We start from the raw sequence: 7,398 nt of genomic DNA on the forward strand, positions 1-7,398 counted from the left end.
TGAGTAGTTTTCGCGTGAAATTGTAACAAAGAAACTTACATTCGCATTTATAATATTAGTAGGGATTCTCTAAGCTATTCATTACTTAGTGCAGTTGGCATATTTTTTAGTTACCGTATTTTTAAAGTTAATTATAAGCTACTATCTCTTGCCCGCTCTTATATTAACGTACAGCCAAAACTGCTGAACCTAAAATCTTGAAATATGCAGGTAGGTTCTTTGTATTGCGTAAATAAGCATCAAGAAAGGGAATCAGGAATTTCCACCCGCAAGGGGGAAATATAAAAGTTTAAAGATTATATTGGATTTCGCCAGTTTTGAAGTTGAAAACTTGAAGTTTTGGGTTGATAAAAAAATAGTGTATTTATTTAAAATGGTCTGTCACGAAACTTACGAACTACACGGGCGAAGCCGCGGGTAACAACTGGTAGAAAATACATTGAAGAGAGTTCAGAGTTTTAATGAAATACAAACAAATCCAATGAATGTTTTCATTCGTATATATATTCCAGTGACCCTATCATGCAGAACGACGTAACCAACCTTGAAGAAGAAAAGAAATCGACGATTCCGAACGCCGCAAGAAGAAAGTGTCTGGCCATTGTGAATATTTATGGCGTTTTAATGGTTCTTGTGTGGCCGATGACAATTACGAGAATATTCCATAAAATTTCCAACTCAATCAGAATAATACATCTGCAAGATATAAATCATACCTGTACACCTACATCTTGTGCAAACTATATTGAACTGAATTATTGTTCCAGACGTATTTGAAATTGAAATTCTGCTTGGGTGTGAGATGCACAAATAAAAAGAATATGCCTTCATGTTTGAAGGCAAGAAAATCAAATCAAAACAAAGATCGCTTTCAAACAACGAAGGATCATTAATTATTTTTGTAGTAAGTTCTCAAGGATCCTAATAGTCATTACAAAATCCATATAAGTTGAGTTCAACCTACACCATTCCTCGAAAATATTAGCTTCCATGTTCTTATGACAGTCAACATGCAGTCCTCAAGTTTTTTTTCCACATAATTTCAAAGAATTCGGAACCCATACTTTACTTTCTCTGCAACAAACAATGATTAGTCGCGATCCTTTGTTGGCAGGCATGTTAGGCGTACACATTCTTGAACCATAAATGCTAGACGTTTGTTCATTATTTCAAATCTAAATCCTATTTTTTTTATCCAATTCTGAAGAGGTTTATCACAGCAGCTCACGTTATGTACTATTTCACGTACAGTTTAGGAAAGAATTTCGGTAAAATCTGATGTTGCTTGTAATAGTTTGTTTCTCTCGAAACCAAACTTGACATGTAGATTCTTATATACATTGAAACATACTCTCTGTGTTTCAATATTCAAATGCATCTGAATCTTATTCCCTGGTATCTCTTTTTCGCATTGTTCACCATTGCTATTGGAATCACTACACTAGAAAAAGTCTGCGTTGTTATCACACTCGTTATTACGATTAGTACTTATCCAAGAACGCCACATTTCAAACAGATAACAAAAATTTTAAGTAATTATAACTGCACTGATATCGAATTTCAACACTCAAATCGCGATCAGTTCTGAACTGAACAGGACAACGATAATTTACCCCGATTTATATTCGTCACTGTAACATGACTTCAAATTTAATTGTAACACTCCTCAGCCAATCATAAAGCTCTGTTAGTAAAAAGTATCCAATACGAACTGCTAAGTCTTAGTTTTTTTGGCCTTTGAGAGTACCGCCACCTTTAAATGTGCACAATATCGTTTACTTCGACTATACCTTGTAGATTGACACAATTCAAGTTGTAAAAATATTGAAAACTTATTCAATCTGTGAAATCATCCATGCAATATTCAACAGTAGCTTTCGACAGTAACTCTTTGTAGAAGCGTGCAATCTGATGAAAATAGAGAGTTGTCGTGAAACCATGCAGACTGCATTAGCAGTAAAGCAAAATAATTCAGCAATCAATTAAGGCAATCTCAAAGATAAACACTCAGATTGGTGCTATAGTGTGTTTTTGTGTTGAAAGCTAAAGCCTCCGAGACGAGGCAATTCATAACCAACTTTCTTTATTGATAGTTTTGTTCAGGTTCGTTCGAGTTATCGCTTCTATAATTATCACGTTTCAAGAAGTGTTGAAAATTCAATGACGTTAACATATTCAGGTTTATTCAAGCTCTTATTTAGGTTCGACTTTTCTCGAGTCGTACCGCCTTAGAATTAACAAATATTGTGTTGAGTTATAAGCTGAGTCAAATGCACTTTTCAATATTGTGTTTGCAAGTCAAAATATCCATACCAAAACGGCCAGTGTTGCCAGTTTATTTTCATGCGTAGCAATAGATTTTGTGTCAGAAAACCAGTTGGTTGATACAAAAACCTGTATTTTATAAAGAATACATGATAATTTTCACTATTCACAGTGATTTAATGAAATTTATAGATGGTCAACTTAGGCACTAGTATATTTCAACTCTCAAATAGTAGAATAAGCTCGAGAGCCAAAACAGGAGATCTATTGCAAAAAGAGCATACTTGGCAACATTGAACACGGCGCTCCACTCGTGCGATTTCTTCTTCATCTGCAATGCACTCTTTCGTTGTGCAAGATTCCATCTTCCCGCTCGTGGAATTGTAAATAACGCCGTAAATCTCATAACCTCAATTGTCTGCGCGTACCCTGCCAACTGGCATAACCTAACAAATCGAACATCCTCAGTTTGTTTGATATTTGATTTTTTGTTTGATTTTTCAAATGTTTTGACAGATATTCCGCTGACCTCCGCTACAGTGGAGGCTCCAGATGTGGTCAGTTAGACCAAAAGTGGTCTAGGCACATTTGATTCCATCAATAACGATACATATCAGAAATACACGACGGACTGTGGCTGCTCATCGTTTTGAGGTTCAACTCAGTACACCTCGAACTTCACTGTTCAAGAACTCTTTCATTTAGAGAACTGCGTTATGTGGAATAAACTTCCTGAGAACGTTTTATTGTAGAATTCATGTCCAGAATTAAGTCCATCCATGCTTATTGTTTTCTACTACTATTTTTTCTATCTTCACGGCCCGAAATTTTCCAAGTCGAAAAACCAGCGAAAAGTTGGGAATTTTGTAAAATTGTCGCTTCAAAATGTGTGGACTGTTCAGGACTGTTCTCTTACTTGGAAGAAATTAAACTTTTTCGAAGTTTTCAAACAACTCAGAATTTCAAAGTATGGGATCTCCAAGTTATGCATGTTGGGAAAGCTCGACCTTCTCCTGGTTCTTTCCCTTTTCTTATTACCTCTTCCTTTCTTTTCTCTCATTTTTATTTTTTTAATTTTTATTCATTTTTCTACCATTATTTTTTTCTATCTTCACAGCCCAAAATTTCCCAACTTCTTCCCAAGTTGAAAAAGCAGGGGGGAGGCTCCCCCCATCCCCCCATGGCGACGGCCCTGACAGTAATATATCAAAACAGGGCCATTTGTTTTAATACCACAATGCGTAAGATTCATATTATATAAATATCTTGCATGTCTCAAGATCTTTGAATCGTGCAGGTGAAGTATTAATATGACTATTAGGTGTTTTGAAAAGTGCGTGGGTTATCACACAGATGGCGCTGCTAGTATTAAATCCATACCACCGTATAGAAGTTTAATAATAATAATAATAATAACAGGTCTTTATTCATTGTAATAAAAATAAACAGTAGAAAAATATGATGAATGGGCGAGGTTCAGCTATTATAGCTGCTTTCAAACCTAACCTTTCAAACTATAAAAGAATGCATGGTATCGTAAATAAATAATAAATTATTATAAAATAAAATAACTATAAAATAACACAAAATGATAAAATCGCGATATGGTAAAACAACATCTAGGAAATCGAAACCTATTAGATAAGCATGAGGACAGTATTGTGGTAACTTATTGACTCGTTGACATTAGAGCTTTGAGTCTTTTTTTAAAGTTCTTGAGAGGTAACTGTTTGAAGTCTACAGGAATGGTGTTATACAATTTAGCTGCCATGTATGAGAAACTACGTGTAAAAATAGCCGAATTATGATTGGATATAAACAAGAGGTATTGATTGCGACTGTTATTGTTGAAAGATAGTGAAATGAGTTTATCACGCAGATAGGGTGGTGTTCCGGTTTGCAATATTTTATGAGTGAACGTGAGAAGGTGCAGTTCTCTCAGGGCATTAAGTTTCAGCCAACCTGAATTCTCAAAGGATGAGCTTATGTGATCGTATTTACGGATTCCATACGAAAATCGAATACAACTATTTTGTATTTTCTGAAGACGCCGATCATCAGTTTGTAGTAAAGCTGGTCCGTAAATGCTATCACAGTAGGCCAGTCTTGAGAGTATCAGAGACTCATAGAGGCTGAGTTTCAAGTTTTTAGACATTACAAGTCTGTTAGGATATAACTGCCTCAAAATATTGAAAGAAGACTTGCATACGTAATTAATATGTTTTGTGAATCTAAGTTCGGTGTCAAGCCATAAACCTAAATTTTTAATTGCCTCTACAAAAGGGATAGCGTGATTATCGATGTGAATAGATAGAGATTCACGCACCGTACTTCTTCTATTTTTTGGTCCGAAAAGCATAACTTGCGATTTATTTGGATTGATTTTTAAATTGTGTGCACAGGATATATCAAATAGCGATTTAAGATTTCTATTGATGAGTTTTTCGACCTCTTTAGTTTCATGAAAACTGAAAGACGTATATAGTTGGGTATCATCGGCGTAGTGGTGAATTTTGCATATCTGTATGTATTTATGGAAATCACTTATGTAGAGAGCAAAAAGAAGTGGTCCCAACACTGAACCTTGTGGTACTCCATATCTCCTGACCAATGAAGTAGATTGTTCACCATCCAGTATGACATTTTTAGTCCGTTCTGATAAATATGTGTCTAAAAGAGTTACTGCGCTGCGGGAAAAACCAAAAAACTGAAGTTTTTTACACAAGATAAAAGAATCTACGGTGTCAAAAGCCTTGCTGTAATCAAGCAAAATGAAACAAGTGAATTTTTTTCCATCGCATGACTTGAAAATATCATCAGTGATAAGGGTCAGTGCTGTTGTACTAAATTGTGGGCGAAACCCCGATTGCACGTCAGAAATGAGATTTTTCTCCACAGAGTAGTTGGAAATTTGATCCTTCATTATCATTTCCAGTGCTTTCGACATACCTAGTAGGAAGTAGGCTGATGGGTCGAAAATCAGACAATTCGGTAGGATTGCTACATTTTGCTAGAGGGGTAACTCTGTCATGTTTCCATATAAGTTTAGTAATTTCTCAGTAAACGAAATAGAAATTCAAAAAGTTATGCCAAAAAAAATGACTTTATTTTGGATGAGTAATTTTTTCTACAGGTAAAACGTATGCATAATTTTTCCGGCATACATACCAATTCTATTAATTTTTTCCCAAAATTCAGTTGCCTCCAATTGAAATATGTTGGTTTTGTCTCAAACCGCTCCAACTGATACCTATATGGTCAACTAGTCTGCTACTTCTGAAGCTATAAGCGTTATCTGAAATGGCCTATCGAATGCTATAAAACTCTTATTCCTACACTTACACTTATTGTATTTGTTGAAAATACTGCCGTTAAAACATAAAACTCAATCAAATTCTTTATGGCTAGATAACATTCACTTTCGAAGCATAAAATTGTTCAGCCATAAATCGTTTATTTTATGATATGGTTGTTGAGTAAAAATATTTTGACTTTCGATATGTTCAGTCAGTTTCCCACAATCGAATAGGGTGATTAATCATTCGTACGGTGTCCTGATTTACATAACCAACTATTTAAATTAGATTAGAATGCAGAATACTAGAAATTATGGATATACTATTTCCCTAACTGGAGTTATTCAGAACGTTGTGTTTCATTCACATCCGTCAGAAATCTTATTCATTCAAAATTAAATCTTATAAGTTCACAAGAGTTTCGCAATAGTTACTGGTCAATCGACAACGCACAAAGCGGTTTTAAAATATTGCAAAAAACAAATTAAAACTTTTTAATGCCTCTAAAGAACGCACGGTCTACCATCTAGTGTGTAATTGCCAAACTAAAACGGTAGTGTCAGAAAATCTCACAAGTTTCCTTCTATGTTGCGTTTAGCTTCTAGTTCACAGATGTCACAATACTTGGGTGAAACAATTTGATCCAAAATTTAAACTTGTTCACTATGTTTTTCCACCTGTAACTAATGAATAATAAGAACATAGTGTTTCATTCACATCCGTTAGCGGCAAAATAAAATCTTATAGGTTTAGTAGAGTTTCGCAATGGTTACTTGTCAATTGACAACGCACAAAGCAGTTTCAAAATATTGCAAACAAAACAAATTGAAACTTTTCAATGCCTCTCAAGTACGCACGGTGCACCATCTAGTGTGTAATATCCAAACTAAAACTATTGTCAGAAAATCTCACAAGTTTCCTTCTATGTTGTGTAACTTCAGCTACTAGTCAATAGATGTCACAATACTCCAGTGAAACAAATTGATCTAGAATTTCAACTTTGTTTTTCCATCCGTAACGTGAGTAGATTATAAGAAAAAAATAATCATGAAAAAACTGCCAAACCTCAAAGAAGCAAAACGTTCATGAGATTAGAAAATTGATATGTATGAGCCAGTACTGAGCTTCTATGGGCTTTGTATTCTTTGACAACAGGGGCATTCTACATTATATGCATATTGCCAGTGGCGTAGCTTGAGAGGGTGGTGGAGGCAACGGCTTCAGGCGGCACACGAAAGGGGGCGGTAGGAAGCGTCAATTCATATATTTGGAAAATGTAAAAAATACTTAGATATTCGTAGAGGGCAAGGTCACGATAACGCTGTTACGATGGCTTAATGCCCCACAGGTGTGCAACAGCGGATGAAATATATATACCCCTGTACCGAGTTTGTTCATTGTTCTAACCATCCCTCAAACCTAGTTTGCCTACGTGCAGCTACAGCTGAAGTAAATTCTGTCACTTCCTTTGGCACGCTAGAACGCTAACGTCATCGCACCGGTGGGTGATTCTTCTTGCAAAGAAACATTGAAAATACTAATCGTACCATATAAAAGTTTGAACACACGTACGAATGCAAGTTCATTAGTCGCCATGCAGTCATTTTAATTTTCAAGTTACTTGGGCTCCTGATATCCAGTACTGCGTTAGGTTAATGATACTCAGTAATATTTGCAAACCTAGGCACTGAATATACACCACTTTGCCCAGAAAATAAATGCTTCAGAGACTTTATTACAAGAAAATCTAGAGGATTATTCCAAAAGTTTATGCGAACAACTTGAAATTTCTTTCGAACCCCCAAGACCAATCAGGAGGAAGCATATTTTTGGTGAA

Source organism: Leptinotarsa decemlineata, unplaced genomic scaffold (assembly GCF_025532065.1).
Source record: "Leptinotarsa decemlineata unplaced genomic scaffold, Ldec_3_MD MMD2_P_RNA_scaffold_1, whole genome shotgun sequence".
Lineage (NCBI taxonomy): Eukaryota > Metazoa > Arthropoda > Insecta > Coleoptera > Chrysomelidae > Leptinotarsa > Leptinotarsa decemlineata.